The 18,851-nt window shown below is 44.1% G+C and overlaps 1 protein-coding gene across 5 annotated transcripts in view; it reads left to right on the top strand.

Annotated features, from left to right (window-relative positions):
* The window catches only part of FGD3 (FYVE, RhoGEF and PH domain containing 3), a 113,462-nt gene that overhangs the window by 18,710 nt on the left and 75,901 nt on the right, over window positions 1–18,851 (top strand). Inside the window, exon 1 of one of the 5 annotated variants that reach the window (XM_071550935.1) lies at window positions 10,750–10,857. The exons of 3 other annotated variants lie outside the window; for them this stretch is intronic. The gene's annotated coding sequence lies outside the window, so the exon portion shown is untranslated. Of the gene's footprint in view, window positions 1–10,749; window positions 10,858–11,032; window positions 11,374–18,851 lie in introns of those variants that run through there. One more of the 5 variants, XM_071550934.1, reaches the window with a different exon arrangement.

Genomic DNA, 18,851 nt, shown 5'->3' with positions numbered 1-18,851 from the left:
ACACATCTCTGCCCATGAGGGAAAACCACATGAAGATGGCTCTGCTCTGTCCCACTGTGGAGCTGAACTCCCTGCACAGCCATGGTGGGATGGGGTGGAGGGTTAATATCAGGCACTGGCACGTGTCTCCTGGGTGTGCTTTGGTGGATACAGGAAACAGGGAAGACAAATGAGACAGAAATTTTTGCTGTAGCAATATTTAAAAATAGTATGTTGTAGAGAATTCTGGGTAATATTTTTATCAACCTGGAGTGACACCATCAGGTACCAAACTTGGGGTGAGCACCAGGTGGCTGATGAGAGAAATGGGGCTCAGATGATGCAGGCACAGACCTCCACAGTTCTGCCTCCCTCAGCAGTACTTTGTGCACCTGCACCAGTTTCTCACTGCTGTTCATCCTAAGCTTTCCAACAAACACTACAAACCTGCACCTTACTGAGGTTTCAGGATTTAAGCCTACTTTTGATGCCTTTTGCTGGTCTACACTTCCACATTTTTCAGGTGACATAAGTTGTCTTTAGCCCTGGCAGATGTTCAGATGTTGTCTGAGCCAAAGGGTCAGTCTGGGATGAATTTGGAAATACAGAGAAGGGGCACTTGTAAACCTGTGTGGTCTGCCTGGGTGAGGTGCTCCAAGACAGACCAGAGGGAGGTACCCTGACAGATGAGAGGTGGATAGTCCTGAACACAGCATGGAAAGCTGTAAAATGTCTTGGGGAACTTTCAAGGTTTTGTTTGGAGTGTTGACAAAACTGAAATCCATAGTTGGTTCCTTTAGAGCTGAAATCCGAGTTTTGCTTTGTCTTTGATCTCATGTGCAGACTGAAAACATATCCTCACCTCTCTTTCCCTTTCCCTTACCCCACCTCTCATGCCTGGGTGATACATTAAACCAGAGGAATTCCACATCTGATGGCACAAAAGCCAGGCTGGGATGAAATAGTTTACAGGCCACGTTATGTATTTGTTATGTTCCTTGCTGCCCTCCCTCCTCCCTTTCCATCTGTTCCTCAAATCCTTTATTTTTCACTTTCCCTCTATTTTCCCCTTCCCTTCCCTTTCTTATAATGTTCTCTTTTGTTCCTCTTTTCTTCAGTTTTATCTCAAAGCCCCATAAAGGAATTAGGCTGAAGACATAAAGCAGTAATTCTGAGACAAATGGAGCTTTCAAACTGTGTGTTCAAAAGAGGTTTGAAATTAAACGAGGGGAGTTTATGCATCCCTAATTAGAGCAAAGCTAAGTGAGCATGACAGATTTATTGATGATAAACCTCAGTCCTGTTCCAACATCTGTTGAAGCTCAACTTAATAAATGACAGCAGGTTCTTGCTGCCTCAGAGGCAGTTCCTGGGTGTCTGTGGGGCTCTGGGGGAGCTGCTTTGGGGTGTGTTTGTGGGACCAGCCCTGGCAATCCTGGGGCTCTGTTTGCTGTGCAGGGTTTGCTGCAAGAGTCCAAAAAGTCCCTCGTTCTTCTTAAAATCAACCTGTTTCATTACCAAAAAAAAAAAAAAAGAAGAAGATCCAGACTCTTCTCAAGCTGTACTACTGAAGGGGGCAAAAGATGCATAAAACTTGATTATTTTCTTTTGGGTTAAAGAGGATCCAAACAGCTCCTGAAGGCTGTAGTGTTCCAAGAACAGGAAGGTACTTACCTTAATATGAACTTGGAATTACTTGTGCAGAAAATCGTGTTTTACAGGTTGAGGGGGAGTGGGGCAGGACACAGTCACGAGGTGCTTCAGTGAGTTCTCTTCTACTGCTGTTGGCATTAACCTGAGGGCATGGGTGGTTGGTTTGGCTCCACAGCACACACATTTGCTCACTGTGGGAAACTTGAGGATTTCTTGAGAATGATGTTCTGCCTTTTCTGGCTTCACTTGTGCCCTACTTTTTTTCTCTGTAGTCCAACAGGCCCAATTTTTGCTTTGTTTGCAACCAGTACTGTAACTTTCCACCTTGTCCATACAGGCATCCTCTTTTTTTCATACTCGTTTAACAAAATGGAAAGATATTTCCTCGAGAAAACATTTTTTTTTAGAGCCAAGACTGTGTTGCCAAATGTTTGTCTAAAGGATGTCATTAGTATGGACAGGACAAATGACAACCAGCTCAAATCCAAACCTCTTGGCAGGAGGCTACAACAAAGGGCTCTTTGGACTGTCTTGTGCCAAACATTCAAACCCTGTGAGAGGCTCTGCTTAAAAGAGCAATAGTCACAACACAAGCCCTGGGTGCCACAAAACAGGCAGATTAGTGCAAGACAAGTGCCTTGTAATCTCATTCCTCAAACCAGAATGCACTTTCATGGCTATTTAAAAAGCAGAAGAGCAAAAGTAAATCCTTTTTCTGCAGGTCCAGCTCAGGCCAGGCTCTGGTCACAGAGCAGCCCTCTCCAAATTGTCGTGCTCAGTGCCCAGAACAGCAGCTGGCAAAAGTCAAAGAATTCACTCTCTTGGTTTGTATTTCTTTGTGTGTGTTCCTTCAGCAAAAACCTGGAAAATCTCAGCTGGAAGGTGTTTGAATTTCTGTAATTGATGTTATTATTTCATGTCAATGGAAATGTTACTTCATAAAATGATTTGGGATTGTTTGGGCTTTTTTTTAAACACCTTTTGTATAATAAGATTATTATTAAGCCTAATTAATTACGATTGAACACTTTGCAAAATCCAGGATTAAGTCTTTAAAAACTACAGGCTTGACTTGATTTTGATTTTGCAGATCTTCGTACAGGCACTGATTTTTGATTGATGCAATACAGCAATCAGTAGGATTTTTTTTTTTAAATTTATACAGTTTTAACTTTTGCCTTGGTGTGGAGCAAGATGCAGAGATTTGCCATTCCAGGCATTCTGTGCTGCTGCTGGTTCCTGGCAAGGAAACTGGGGCACTTTTAGTGCTTAAGCCTGGTAGAGAAATGAGCAATTGAGTGAATTGTAACCTTTCTCTTTACAGCAAAGGATAAATTGAAGGGGAAAATTAAAAGAAAAGACTTCTGCTTTGTTTTTCATGAAAGCACACATATGTACAGCTAATTGCAAAACCTTGGAGTAAAGCTTTGAATGGAAAAGCTTTTTTCATAAATCAGAAGTAGAGCAATAATCGGTAAGAAAATTGCTGATATAATCACGGGCTTTTTGTTACTGTGCAGATTTCCAAAGAGTGATTTTTTTTTCTTTACGCCCTTTTTGGTGTTTCTGAATTCATTTGAACACAGACTAAGAGAAAGCAGAAGACCTCTGGGTCCAGTGGGGTGTTTAAGCAGGAGGAAGCAGGGTGGAGTTCTGCAGACCCAGCGTGGAGAAGTGCCCTGTTCTATCCCTGTGCTGGGCACTGGTGAGGCTGCACCTCCAATCCTGGGCTCAGTTTGGGACCCTTACAAGGAACACCTTGAGGGGCTGGACCATCTCTAAGAGGGGAACGGAGCTGGGAAGGGACTGGAGCAGCAGGAGCAGCTGAGGGAGCTGTGGGGGCTCAGCCTGGAGAAAAGGAGGCTCAGGGGGGACCTTCTCTCTCTGTACAACTGCCTGCCAGGAGAGGGCAGCTGGTGGAGGTTGGACTCTGTTTTGACAGGGACAGGACCAGAGGAACAGCCTCAAGTTGCTCCAGGGAAGGTTTAGATGGGATATCATGGAAAATTTCTTCACTGGAAGGGTGGTCAGGCCCTGGCACAGCTGCCCAGGGAGATCAGTGGTGGAATCACCATCCCTGGAAGTGTTAAAAAATATTGATGTGGCACTCGAGGACATGGTTTAGTGGTGAACACGGTGTTGCAGGGATCTGTCACCTTTAGTCATGAAAAACAGGTGTTAATTCCATGAAACTTTCCAATGTTTTTGGCTCAGACTGCTGTATTATGGGATGTGGATGGGAATGGGCCCTTGTTTAGGGCATCCCATATTGACATGTAGATCCTTAGAAAAACGTGGTTTCTGTTCTGGATAATATTACTTTGATATAAATCTCTGTATGACCCTCCCTGCCTCTTTCCCTGTGCCAGTGAATATCTTTAAAAGCAATTTTTGGTGGAGTAGTGAAACTCAATCTAAGGCTCTTTCACTTGTGGAAGGAAAGACCTGTCAGCTGTTAAATCTTGTGTGGCAGCAGTGGGATGGCCCTGCTGAAAGACTTGACGTTTTGCTTGGGAGCACTGCTTTAAATCTGGTTTCTCTGCAAGTACACTGAGTGCTCAGTGCAGCTGAATCGATAAGGAATAATACTGTGTTCTTTTTACCACTTCTTGCGTGATCTGCTGTTGTGGTACGAACCCCTGTGCATGGTGTCTGTCTCTGGGTGCTCCTTCCCTTCTGTTTTCCTGCAGAATGGCACATTGTGTTTGCACTGGGCTGTGACTAATGCACGGATTTGTGCCAGTGATGTTCTGCCAGTACTTTAGCAGGGGATTCCCACAAGAATTCCCCTGCCTCTCCTGCCTGCCAGCAAGGAGTTGTGTGCACCAGGAATACATGTACTTCAGTTATGTATTTTGTGGAGTGGGGCAACAAAGGGCTTCTATTTTACTTCTTTTTGCCTGAAAGGATGCTCCAGCTCCCTGAGTGGTGCTGGGGGGGGATAGCCCTGTCCCAGGAGCCAGGCAGGACAGACACTGGCCAGGAGTCCTTGCTACAGTTCTGTTCCTGCTGTGAAACCTTGGCAACACTTGCCTTTTTTTTCTCTTCATTTTCAAGCATTCTCTGTTTGAACTGGGAACAAAGCCTGTTTTTTGTAAGTATTTGTACAGTGTCTGTCTCTCAGGGCTCTGCTTTCCTTTGGGATTCTTGGGTGCTTTTGTAGGGATAATAAAATTAAACCGACACCGCTCCAACAAGCTGCTATCAAAGTGCTCTCATCAAGAGCAAGTGCTGATGTTCCACATCCCAGAGCTTCCAAAAACCCTGTGAAATCCACAGAAATGCAAACATCAAACAGGCACATGCCCAGTTAATAGCAGAGATTCCCTCTCCTCACTGAGGGTTTCAGAGCACGGTGCGCTGCTCTTGTGCACTGAGTTTGGGGCAGAAAATTGGTCATGGATATGTTATTTGTGAACACATTTTTATTCCTACTGCTCTTAAAGAGGTGAAACATAAAATGAACCATGCACAATTCTTGTAACAGCAACAAACTGCTTCTTTGTAAGCCTGAAGTTATTAAAGGGAACAGTTGTCACGGTGTATGTGTATTTATATATATGTATAATGTATGGATCCATGTATACATGCATGAAAAATTAAGAATTATACATAAAAATTTAAAAAGCATTGGCCTGGCTCACGCTCTTGCTAAGGCTGTGCAGGGTTATGCATCATTCAGAGCACACAACTGTGGGTCCCCTTGCACAAAGGCTATCTTTGTTTTTGGGTGAAGTCATGCTCTATTTAAAACTCTGTGCTTTAATAATGAAGTTCACTGGAAACTGGAGGAAATGAGACCATGAGGTTTTGCCCTGATAAAAACCAAATTGGAAATTGCAAAGTCAACTGTGAATAAATGTGCATGTCATAGTTTATGGTTTGAACTTTGCAGTTTTATTCCTCTTTTCTAAATGTTTTGGAAGAAATGAGAAAGCTCCCACCAGTGACCTCATACAAATAAGTTCTACTTTCAAACCATTTTCTGACTGGGGAAATAAACTGAGAGTGGGAAAAGGCACTTCACACCTTTCATATTTGTTTCTGATAGATTTCACTGGATTGAACTTCCAGGGCCAGGTGTGCTCCCCTCTGTTCCTCACAGCAGTCTCAGCTCTGGGCTGTCTCCTGGTGTTGTTCCAGAGCAGAGAGCTCTGGGGACACTCCCCCTGAGGCTGAAGGCCTCTCAGAGTGTTTGTGCTGAAAGGAATGGTCAGCTCTGCCTGTCTGATGATGATGATGATGATGATGATGATGATGATGATGATGATGGTCCTATTAATATCACTCTGTTATTGGTACAGTGAAATCTGTACACTTACTGAACACGTGGTATGAAACAGCTGGATCAAAGATCTCTCTAGAGCTACCCATCCAGCTTTATTGAGGAATATTTTTTTTGTTTTAGTAGAAAAATTACCTGACTAAAGAAGATGAAGTTATTTGAGCATTTAATCTTCTTTTGACACTGGTGACACCATGCAAGTGATTTAAACCTTTCTGTGGTTTTACTGCACGATCTTAAGGGAGAGTTTCTCAAATAAGATGTAGAAATTTGTATGACCAGGGTAAATTTTTCAGCTTAGCATGTTTAAGCTTCAAAAGCCAAAGATGCTGAGTTCTCAGAGGAAGGCATTTTTGGCAGCAGAGGTGACTGACAGCAAAGTTTCTTCCATTTTCTCAGAAGTTGCTTGGTTTTCATAGGTTTCTCTTGCAACTGAACAGTGATAAAACATCTCTGCTGGCTTAATGCCACCAAGGAAACTCCAGGTGGGTTGGGAGGATCAGGGGCAATGCCCCTGCAGTGAGTGCAGGTGCAGGGGGAAATAATTGATAAACGCTGTTTCAAATCGCTTTTTAAACTGCCTTTCTAAAGCAGGCATAGTCTGTAGGGTAGCTCTGTAAGCCTGGTTAGCACAGAGGAGGAATTCTCCTGCTGCTGTATGAGAAGGAAATGCTGGACATCAGCAGAGATGGGGTTTAAAATGCTGGAAACTTAAGTGGAGTTGTGAAAAGTCACCTTTTAAAAAAAAAACACTCTGGTTTCCTTTCAGGTGGTTTGGATTAGTTTGGCTCACAAAAACACCCTGAGTTTTCTGTCTGCCCACACAGCTCTGCACTAGAGAAAAATTTAAAAATTCATGTTGCAAACCCCAGAGTGTCCTCAGATGTGGAAGGTACCTCTCCAAAGCTCCATTTTCATGGGCTGGGGTACCATTTCACCTTTAGTGCTGTTATTTGGGAACCAGGTAACGTGGTGTGCTTGTGCAGCTCGTGCACGGATTAGGAGTTCTACCTTTTTTGTTGGTTATTTATAAGTTATTAATTAAAAAAACCAAGTCTCCTTTTGCTCGCTCCCCCAGGGCTTGAGTGATTTGTTGCATCTTCTGGGGTTTTTCTGATTTCTGGTGCATGCAGATACTGATGGTATGAATATACAGCAATGCAAGTGTGTGCATCAGGTATCAATGCAGTTGAACAGGCTGACTCTTTTCCTTTGTTTCACTGGCAGGTTACTGTTGTTATCACAGCATTAAAAGGGTAAACAACTTAACAGGTATCATCTCTCTGTTCCCTGTTTTGCTGGGTACATGATTTGAAGTGTTGGTTTATCCTTAACAATGGCCTCTTTTTTTCCTTAGCTGTATCTCTGTTCTTCCAATAGGAGGTTATCAGTCATCTAAAAGCTACCAGCAACCACGAGATTAACTCTTCCTTTCTTTGCATGTGCACAGTTCTGATAAAAAGCTTCACGAGGATTACAGGAGGATCACACAGTAATAAATAGTCAGTCACTTGTCAGTGTTGTTCCATTTATTATTTTGCATTAAAAGGCTGAAGTCTGTTTTCCCCCCTCAGCTCTGCACATGTGATGCCTTCCCTTGTTACCAGGAGACGAGGTATGATGTGTATGATCCTCTCTGGAGTGGTTTTAGCCACACAATCACAGGAATGGCAGCTGGTCAGTCTATTGCTATTTAGCTGTTAGAAAGCCTAAAACTGATTTTTGTTTTGTTTTTTGTTTGTTCAGAGAGGCTTTGACATGCCTATATATGTATGATTTTTGTATACATATAAAAATAACTATATTCTTTGACTTCTGGTAATCAATATGTGCTCTCCCTGCAATTTCTTGGCCTTTGGCTCTGCCTCAGTGTTTACCTTTGTCTCTCCCTGGTAGTTGCCTTTAAAGAAAAGAATAATCCATCTGAGCTGCTCCCATGTGAGTTCCCCTGGTCTTGCTGAGCTTCCTTGGTAGTTGATGGTGTGGCTTTTAATCTGGTTTCCTGAGGAAGTGAGGTTTGTGCATTGTGCTTTCTGTCTCCTCTTACTCCTCAGCCCCATTTCAGAGCAGGCTGATAAAAGGGCTAAAGAGCTCCAGAATATTTTTTTCTTTTTCCTTTCTGTTTTTCCAAAATTCATTAATCAGATAGACTGATCCCTGGAGAGAAGGAGACAAGTGGGCAGGAGCATCAGGGTGGCAGTTGCCAGCTGGATGGACAGTGGGCACGTGGGTTGCTCCAGCCCCATCCTGCACTGGTTGGTGCTTCCTGAGGCTGGGAGGGGGCACAGTGGGGATCTGGCATGGTGTGGGGAGATATGGGCAGGAACACCTGAGAGCAGGCCAGGTCAGCCCTGCAGAGCTGGTCTGGGGCTTTTGGCTGCAGCAGGATTTTGCTGCTCTGCTTTCTGGCTGTTGGGGGTTTGAAGCCCTTTCAGCCCTTCCCCTGTTGCTTTTCTTTAGTTGGTGCTTTATGGGGCTTTGCTGTCTTTGCATTGGCAGATTTACTTCTCTTCCTTGACTTTGTGTAGGAATTGAGGTTTTGCTGTGAGTGAAACTTTGTTGGTGATTATAGGGATGTGGTGGTGAGGGCACTGTAGGAGCCTGGGAAAACTCACCCTCTGTGATCTGGGCCCTGTGTGATCAGCAAACCCAAATTTATTGTGGTACCACAAGATCAGATTTGTGTGTTTTTTTGTATTAGGGGTGATTTCTAGCCTAGTAAAGAAATGTTGAAATCATGTTTGGCTGGGGAGGAAAACAGGTAGAAGTTACCTGGGTTAGTCTCTTTGCTCTCTGCTTTGCAGGGAGATGGACCTTCCCTCTGTGGTTTCTCCACTCATGGGCCAGCAGTGTGTCTTCTGAGGATGTGTAAATGTAATATTACTTCATCCTCCCGCTGTGAGATGATGCAATAACATGTTTTCATAATTTTTTTTCTTTCAAAGAGAAGATGCTCTTGCACAAGCTGCATAATGTCAACTCAGATTAGAGCAGAAATTGCTGCAGTGAAAGACAAGTCAGGAAGGGACCTGGCTTAGGATATTTCTCCCACCAGTTCTCCCCTGGGCCCATATGGGTAGGAAAGACCAGCCATTTGTGCCAGGACACTGGGATCCCAGTGATGTCTGGTTTTCCCTGAGGTGTGGGAGCTCCAGGAATAAGGCAGCTGCTCAGGGGTTGGCTGCAGCAGCTGCAGAACCTGCCAGCACTGGGGTTTTCTGCAGGGAAACTTCACAGCCTGATGGTTTCTCCCAGCCTTGTGCCCAAAGTGGCTTCTAACTTCTCATGGTGTCTTCCCCCCAGCTTTACTCTGCATCTGTCCCTTTGTTTGGCCCATGACTGGCTTCCCTCCTCTCTTTTTGGCTTAACTTTCTAAACAAGTCCACTGGAAATGATAAGTAAATATGTGGTGGATTTTGGAGTGGATCACCTTTAGCTGCTGTGCTGGCAAACCCCACATGGTCTGTTATTGGTGCAGGGTTCTTGGTGTCCTGTACAGAGAGGCTCTCTGTGGAGAGAGGTCTGGCTAGTGCTTAGATGGAGCTCTCTGTTAATTAACCATTATTAAAAAGCTTTTCTGTGTGTTCAGAGACATCCTTGGAGACTCTTCTCACATGCAAAATTTAAATACATTAGTAATAGTCAATGGTAAGCTGATGCCTGTGGGAGTTGCTGTTGCTTTGTGGCAAGTGCTGGATGGTGAGTGTTGCACTTTGGTGGGAACATTGTGTTAATGTCACTGTGGTGAGCAGCTCTGAGCACTGGACAATCATTAAGGCTGGAAAAGACTTCCAAGATCATCAAGTCCAACCTTTGACCAAATCCCACCATGGCCACTAAACCAAATCACCAAGTGACACATCTGGTTTTTTGAACATTTCCAGGGTCAGTGACTCCAGCGCTGCTCTGGGCAGCCTGTTCCAATGCTTAATCATGCTGTTTCAACAAAGGAATTTTTCTTAATATCCAACCTGAAAATACTAATTAAATGTGTATCAAATATAATCAGTTTGATGAAGTTGTACTGGTTGTCTTCTCTGGAATTTTGGTGCCAGGCTTCAGCATCCCAGGGATTATTGTGGTTGAGTTTCAGTGGGGAGTCTGACAAGACCCAGGGAGGGGGAACGTGGTGTGGTGTGAGTCAGGGTCTGATGGAGCAGCACTGTGTGTCACAGGGTCCACCTTGCTTTGTGGATGGGCTTTTCTCAGTTCTGCAAACAACAAGATCATTGAGGTGATCTGTCTCGTACCATGTGTGAGGATTGTTCCTAAGAGAAATGCTGCCCTATGTTTTAATGATCAGTTGATGCTCCTTATCAAACCTTACTGAAACTACTCACCCTTGCCACAGCCTCAGCTTTGCAGCAGGTGCAACTTTGTCAACCAAGTTTTAATTGCAATTGAGCATTAATTCCCATCTGTGCAAATTCCAGTATAGGAATAAAGTTTCTTCAGCTCTTCTTTGGGGGTGTCTTACACCGTGCTTGGTTCAGGACCATCCCTCCAGCTTCTCAGGGAAGTTTCATGCATTCTAACTGTGTGAAATTTGGTGAAAATGAAAGTAAGTGCGGGTAAAATTATATAGTAGTAATAGTAAAACACATTTCCTTCTCCTGGAGAGGAGTCCCACGCAGCCTGGCTTTCCAGCCTCTCCATCCAACAGCAGCAATTGCCATCACAGAAGCCCCCTCCCCTTCTCACATTTATTTCCATGGTAACCCGGGAAAGGCATTCTGCAGCCTCCAAACTACTTTTGCTCTTTCATCATGCAAGCTGGCATTGTCAAGGGCTGAGTGTATTCCTGCAGCTCTGAATGAATATAAAATACTAAAGAAAAAAAGCAAAAAGCCTGAATTTGGCTGGGCAGTTTTTATTTGGGAGGCCCTGCAGGAGGAAAGAACGGGCAACCTTGGAGTGACCCAGAGTGTGTGCGTTGCTTAGTAAGGAGAAACCAGCCTTGCTTCATTCCTGGGTTGCTGGGGAGGTTGGGGGGGATCGGAACGCTCTGTGTGCGGGGCAGGCAGGGGCAGATGGGGCTGGCCAGGCTGTGCCAGCACCGCCTGCTCATGGAGGCTTTGATGCTTTTCCAGGTATCCTGCAGAAAATGGTGCCTGGCTGGCAGCCTGCTCTTCCCTCCCTGCTGCAGGAGCCTTTTCCCGGTGTGGAGGTGGTTTAGTGGTGCTGGGGCAGTGCTGGCTCGCTGGGAGCAGTTCGGTGGTTGTGAAGCTTTGCTGTGTTTCCGTCCAGCTCTGTAACGAGCTGTGTTGATTTTATGCTTTTGGGAATCAGTATTTATGCAGCATTTGCGTGTGGATGGTGAGAGGGGTTTATTCTGTTTGCTGTGTGTGGTAACAGCAGCATGTGGGACTGGTGGGACTTGGTAAAGGAAAACCAGTGGCTTGGAAACCGTGTCTGCAAACGGGAAGAAATGAAATGGGAAGAAATGAAATGATGCTGTAAGTAATTATTTTTTAAACATTCTGAAAGCAGAAACCTGTCTGGTCTGAGCCTGGTGGGAAACATTTTAAACAGTATCTTCATCTTGTGTGATAAATGGATTGTATGGATTAGTAATTTGTGTTTTGTGCCAGTGTCTGTTTCCATCTTGTCTGAGCAGGAAAAGTATTGATTACAATATTTTGGGGGTGCTACCTGATCAAAGGCTGCTGTTGTCGTTTGATTGGTGTGGGATAAGCTGGCAGGATTTTTTTTTTCTTTTCGTGCATTATTTTGTTGGGGACGGGTGAAAATGTAGCGCTTTTTTAAGTGTATCTGAAGTACATAATGACTGAGAAGTCACCATGACAACATGGGGACCTGGATCAGACTTTCTCTTCACGCCTTTTCTGTTTTGTTGTTTTTAAAATATGTGTTATTTAGGCATTCTCTGCGGTGTTGGAGAGAGTATCGTACACTGCCTGTTGCTGTGGGACTTTTAATGATACCCAGCTCTTAAAGTCAATGATGTTTGCGGGATTTTCTTTGATTAAGCTCAATCCAATGTATATAATTTGCTGTACAGTCAAGGGGGGATCTAAGCAAGGACATAAGCACCTCCAGAAGAAGTTATGGAGGTTATTATTGCCTTTCCAGGAATTGTGGCATTGCAAATCTGAGAATTTCTGCTGAGCTCTCCCATACTCCTGGGGCTCCCAGTGTTCTTCTGGCATTCCCGTGTGGGACAGGGAGCCTGGAGATTTCTGAAAGTTATGTCCAAGCTGAGGTGTAAGAGAATTTTTGTTCAGGTATGGCTGGAGTTTGGGGCGAGTTTGAGAACAGCAAGAAAAATACCTGATATGGTCAAAAAACAAGCTGTTCTTCCACCCTTCTTTGCTAATTTGGAAAAGACCTCCGAGACCATCACGTCCAACCCTTGGTCCAACTCCAGTCCCTTTACCAGATCATGGCACTCAGTGCCATGGCCAATCTCACTTTAAAAACCTCCAGGGATGGGGAATCCACCCCCTCTCTGGGCAGCCCATTCCAATGCCTGAGCACTCTCTCTGCAAAGAATTTTTTTCTGATCTCCAACTTCAATTTCCCCTGGCAGAGCTTGAGCCCGTGCCCCCTTTTCCTATTGCTGAGTGCCTGGGAGTCTGAGGGTGCTGAGGGTCCCTCCCAGGGAGGAGGAGGGTTTTGCAAGATGTGTGGCTTTTGCTGACCATTGTTTTCCACTCTTCAGGACTGAGTGGAGATTAGAGGTGAAGATTGAAGGTTGGAGGGGGTGTGCAGGGAAGGCAGTGGCTGCAGCACAGTGGGGAAGAAAGAGGCTTTGCTGGGGAGTGGTGGAGGGACAGCATCTGCCTTGTGCTCTGCACTCCCACAGCTGCAGGCACAGGATGGAGTTACACAGGGGGGATCCAGCACGGGAACCTTCTAGAGGAGTATTTCCTTTGGGAGGGTAGACATTTACCTGGAGATCTCTTTCTTAGTGCTGTTTTTTGCCTTCTCCTGGTACCCTGAGATCAGCTCACTTGGTTACAACTTGGTTGTAATAATGCCAAGGTCAGGGGTTCAATCCCCTCTGTGGGCCATTGACTTAAGAGTTGGACTTGATGGTTCTTGTGGGCTTTCCAACTCAGAATGATCTGTGATCTGTGGGTTTCTGGGCTTGGAGAGAAGGTGTTTGTTCCATACTTGGTAACAGCAGCCTGTGTGATCCACAGTGAATTAGTGGAATAATGAGGAGTAGTAGGTGTTCTGTGGAGGTGACGTTTCAGTGTCAGCAGAGGAGGGTAATTATATCCTTCTACGTTATCATCATAGTTCTCAATGAAAAAAGCCCCACTGTAATTTGGGTAAATCATTGCAGTTGTCACTTGTGCCTGTGTAAACTTGGAGGGAAAGTGTAGTTTCTGTGACATTTTCTGAGAACGTATGGAGTACTTGCTCTTGTGACAGAGCTGTATGTCTGGGTATTGAGGGAATTGAAAAATAAATACACTGTGACAGTGACCTTGTCCCATTACCCCATATCCTGACAGGAGAACGTGAAGAATGACACGTTTGCTTCTTCACACCTATTAGCCTGGTGTTTGTTTGCTGCTGTGTGAATAATGTAATTATTTTTTTTAATTTGGAAAAATGTTGAGTTCTGTCTAATGCTGGGGATAAGTTTTCAAATAATGTTTAACATGAATTATCTTTGAGGAACCACATGCCTACGTGACACAGCCTATTTCCCCTTTTCCTTAGTGTTACCTGATGTTATCATTTCAAATAGAGCAAATGTGCAGAAAATCTGGTCCTTTGGAAATTCATCTCAAGTGTCTGAGTAAAGATTTCATTTCAGCCAGAGGCTCAAACAATGAGATAAATCCATGATGAGAAGAGCAAGTAAGAGCAGGAGCCTGGTGGAATTAAGTTATCCAGATTTTTGTGTTTACATACTCTACTTTCAAGATTCTTACAGAGTTAGGAAACATATCATAATGCTCGAGGCAAAAACTTGAAAGTCCTGAATTTAGGAGTAGTTAAAAAACAAAACAAACTTAAACTCACCCTTCCCCCTGCAAAAACCCCAACCACAAACAACAAAACAACCCCCTCTTATTTCCAAGCGTGGAGTTGAGCTTGGTGCTGTAAGGAAATCCATACCAAGAGAAGTCCCTCTGATATATGAAAATCCATTGGGGATAGGGCAGATTGACACTGGTGATGCCATTACAGCATTCTTGGTACTTAAGGGTCCTGGTGGTGGAAATGAGGCTTTTTACTCCACCTGCTCTCAGCAGTGATGCTCTGAGAGCTCAGTGACAGTGCCTGGAAATCAAGGCATTTGTATTTTTTTTCCCCTATGAATTTTGTCTATTTCTAAGTGGAGAAAGGAAAGAAGAAAGAAAAGAAAGTGAGTTTCAGTTCTAGAAAATAGAACTGAATTAATTTGCAGTGTGTTATTGGGAACAGTCTGGTTTTGCTGTGGGTCAGACTCTGGCAGTAGCCGGCAGTGTAATCCTGCTCTTGGCCCTTCCCAGTACAGAGGGAGTGCTGGGGTATGGACTGCCATGAAGAACTGCAACCAAGGCCAAAAAATTCTTTCCACCTCACAGGGTCCCACTGACCATCTCTTCAAAGCAGTGAAGACTTCATCACAGTGGATAAATTCACAATTCAGTGTTAAAATTGCATTCTGTTTTTAGAGAGCTGTCGTTCTTTGCCCTGCTACTGCTGCAAGTTTCTGCATTTGCAGGTTCCAGCAGGAAACCAGAGCTGAGCTTTTTCACTTAAGCATGGGATCAGTTGAAGTTTAATTTCCTCTATAAATGCTGATGTGGCAATAAAAAGCCCTTGCCACAAAAATGGTAGAGATCTGAAAAAATCCTTCACTGAAGAAGCTCAAGTTCATCTCTTTGGTTATCAAAGACAAGCTGGTTTAACTTGGGTTGTGTTTAGTGAATAAGGGTTGAGGATGCCATGGTCTCAAAAGATGGGAAGATCAAAGGAATTATTTTCCTTGGAATGATGACTTTGCTTTTAAGAGGAACAAACATTATTGGGTTTTGGATGCTTCTTTCAATACTGCTGATTCCCAGTGAAAGTATTTTGTTGCAGAACAAGAGGTTTTGATATTTTTTTTCAATTCTTTGAGGCAGTAATTGTTGAGATGCAGTGTTTGTGCTCACTGGCCAGTTGAGTGGCAGTAAATCATGTTATTCCCTGTCAGAACAGCAGCTCTGTCTGTGCTTCACCCACCACGGGAGGTGTCTCTGAGTCCAGTTCTACCTTCTGTTGCCTGTGGTCTCTCTGGCTCCCACCCCGAGGGCAGCTCTCACACCACTGCCTTGTGTGTGGCATCAGCTGAGTCAGCTGGGAGTTGGGCCAATGTATTGACCTGGCAAAAACCTTCTAACCAAGAATAATTTAGTGTGTGTTTGAGGGAGCAGAGCAGGATGAGTCTTTCAGTGGGAGGGTGTTAAGTGTAGCATAAAACAGCACCCTTAGTGTTGGTACAGAAGAATGAAAGGTGAGCAATTCAGATCTATGTAGACCCTGTAAGACTGAAAGCAGCTGAGAATAATCAAGGCCAGAGCTGCTGGTGTCCAGTAAAGGCGAAATCACTCCCTGGGAGTTCTCAGCAACTCCACTGAAGTTTCTCATGAGAACTCCTCAGGTTTCCCACACCACACCAGAGATGTTCCTGAAAACAGTCAGGATGAGTTCACCAAAACACTGGACTTGTGAGATATGGATTGTAACCAATTAGAGTTTGCAGTTAGATGGTGTGAGGTTCAATTTAACCAACAGAATGTAGCCTTAACCCCATATAAACCATGTGCAGTGTGTAATAAATGGCATTGGCTTGATCACACTGGTCTGTGTGTGGTGTCCTTATTCCTCTGTGTATTTATTGTTTACTTTACCTTAGTCCCACCACCTGTATCTTGCAGCTGTCCTTTGCCACAGGTGTTACCATTTCTTTCTGCTGTTGGTTGTTTGGTCTGGTTTGTTAAAATTTAAACTGAGCTGGATTCCCCATCCCTGGAGGTTTTTCAACTGAGATTGGCCGTGGCACTGAGTGCCATGATCTGGTAAAGGGAGTGGAGTTGGACCAAGGGTTGGACTTGATGATCTTGGAGATCTTTTCCAACCCAATCCATTCTATGATTCTTTTTTTAAGTACTACCATGAATACCACAATGAGTTGCAGTAGATATCACACAGAGAAGTCTGATGGAACTCCCCTGCTGGTCCTGCCAGGTGTTGAGTTTCCCTTCCAAAGGAGCTGCCCAGTGGTCTTGTGTTCCCTCTGAGCAGCCAGGATGGAGAAATATGAAGGGCTTCAAGACTGGGCCCTTAAAGAGTTAAACACACAGAAGTACTAATCAGTGAATATTTAGGTCATGGAGGACTGAGACTGGAGAAAGAGAGAGAATTACTGACTGCCAGGGGGTTTATGTTGGTAATGGACTGGAGAATATCTTCCATCTAGTAGTGACACCAGATTTTGACTTTGTACTTTCTGTTGGGTTTGTGTTCATACTTGCATTGCTGTTGCTTTGCAAGAGGTGAGGTGTACAGTGAGTCTCTAAATGTGCTTTCTAGAATTATTGCTCATGTCTTTCATCATGTCCTGCAGCACTAGCTGGAGGTGACTTCCTAATAATAGCAGATATTTTGAAGATTAAATACGGGTGATTTGTTGTCTTTTCTAAGGCAATGCTTACAAAATTCAATGTCTGACTGACTTTCTGCAGGGCCCTGACACAGAAACCACTTCTTAGCCACGTGGGTACTCCCAGTTTGAAAACTCTGGGCCAGTGTTTGTGTGGTATGTGTTGCAACTGCAGTGCTGTGAGCAGTCCCCTGAAATCCTTGGGATTACTCATCCTTCTGGCCATGTCCACAGTCAGGCTTGGAAAAGGGACCTGGGTAAGGTCTGCAAGATTCAGGTCTGGCCTGATGTGTCCTCTCTCTGCTCTGGGGCAGACTCACCCCAGAAGCTCAGTCTGACTGTGCTTGGCTGCAGCTGGACCTGTCTGAAATGGTTCTTCTCAGGGAGATTTTCCTCGAGCAGCGTCCGGGTAATGTGTGTGGCAAGAAAAGAATTATCCCAGAATGGTAACCAGTGTTGTGAGAAGGGCGTCAGTGGTTTGGAGAAGAATCCACTGAGCAAAGCTTACTGAAAATGCTCCATCAGTGTCGGTGGGACTCCTTTTGTTGCAGGGTCAGTGTCTGTGTTTACATGGAAAAGGAAGGGTGGGAGAGACTGAGGGACACTGAGACACTGCTGTGGCAAAAATGTGCCCAAAGGGGAAATATTTCCGTTTGGAAACAGGTTTATTTCATGTTTTTGGGCCTGGTGTTAGAATTTGTAGGTTGTCATTCTCTGAAAGTAACTATCGATAATACACTTTTTTTTCCCCCTTCTCACTGGACTTGGCATTTCTGCTTAATTTCTTGTCTGCCTCAAGGAGAGAATTATCTGTGTTTTGGAATGAATTGGGTCTTTTCCTTGGCAGTGTTGAGAATTGCACAAACTGTACTATCACCATCACAATGTTCAAAGGAAGTGAAGAGCAACTTTAGTGCAGGTGTAAAACCTGAGTAGCTCCCACACCCCCATAAGTGGTGATTAGAAAGGTAACTTAAAATGTCAAGGAAATACAAGTCATTCCATTAATTCCCATTAATATGACAATATTTCCATTAATACGGTAGTTCCTTCAGGTTTCTTACATTCCCAGAGAAGTGGAATTACATGCTTTTTTAAAATTTAAGGTAAAATAGGTAACATATACTTTGCTGTGTACAACAGAACTTGCACGTCTTCCTGCTTTCAGAATAATTTTTTTAATGAGTTTTAGTATAGGTCAATCAAGGAAGAGGAATTGCTGAGTAGACTAAATGGTGGAATATTTGCACTTGAGGGAGACAAATTGTTCTCAAAATTCAAATGCAGCTTGAGGCTCTTGAAGCAAAGAGCTTTGAGAGAATATCTGTAACCTTGATTTGAAAGATTGTTCTGTCTTTTCCATGAAAATAAGTAATTTTACTGGATGGATTTTCTGAGCAGCAGCCTCTTGTCTGTGTTCTGAGCAGGATATCTGATTTTCTGAGGCCACGTTTCATTAACTTTTTTCTATTACTATTTTAAAAAAGGAGGAATAGAGGAGATGCTCCAAGGGCTGGATCCCTCTGCCCTGGATCAGGCTGGGAGAGCTGGGGGGGTTCACCTGGAGAAGAGAAGGCTCCAGGGAGACCTGAGAGCCTCTTCCAGTACCTAAATAGTCTCCAAGAGAGCTGGAGAGGCACTGGGGACAAGGGAAGTGAGAAGGCTAAGAGAATATTTCAAAGTAGAGCAAATCCTGGGGTGTTTTTCCTTCATCCTTATGTGCTTGGAAACTGAACAAAGAGCTTTCTCAAATAGTCTATGAATCTGATTCTTAAATTAATGTGCAATGAGTTTTATTTCTAAGCCACTTAATTAACCCTAGGGGGCCATTCAGGTCTTTCAGACTGTTTGCCCCCACTTTGAAGCAGGAGAGAAGGGCTGATTGCTGTGGGTCAGGCAGCAGTTTGTGGTGTGCTGAGTGGTTTGTCTTTACCTGAAAGGAAAAAAGGTAGTGGAAAAGGTCAGAAGAAAATAATTTAACAAAATGAAGTTGTGCATGTTGGGAATTTCTACAGACACATTTTTGTGGATAAAACAGTGGCGTCCAGCATTGGTTTACCTTTACCTTTGATTCAGGTACTGAACAGAGGAAAAAGGAAGGTGGGAGAAGATATCAAAGGGGTCCTTACCCATGGCAGGGACTCGGAACTAGATGGTGTTTAAAGGTCCCATCCAACCCAAACTATTCGGTGGTTTGTTGTGTCCATGGTGTTGCTCATGGTTTTAAGGAATTCTTCAGAACAGCTGAGTGAGAGCCTACATTTAAAGTGGGTGATGTTTCCATCCCTACATAATTTGTGTCGTGTTTATGGATCAAAAATC

The sequence above is a fragment of the Pithys albifrons genome, chromosome 3, assembly GCF_047495875.1.
Source record: "Pithys albifrons albifrons isolate INPA30051 chromosome 3, PitAlb_v1, whole genome shotgun sequence".
Taxonomy (NCBI): domain Eukaryota; kingdom Metazoa; phylum Chordata; class Aves; order Passeriformes; family Thamnophilidae; genus Pithys; species Pithys albifrons.
Note: the sequence above shows the minus strand (reverse complement) of the source record. Positions and strands in the feature narration are given on the sequence as shown.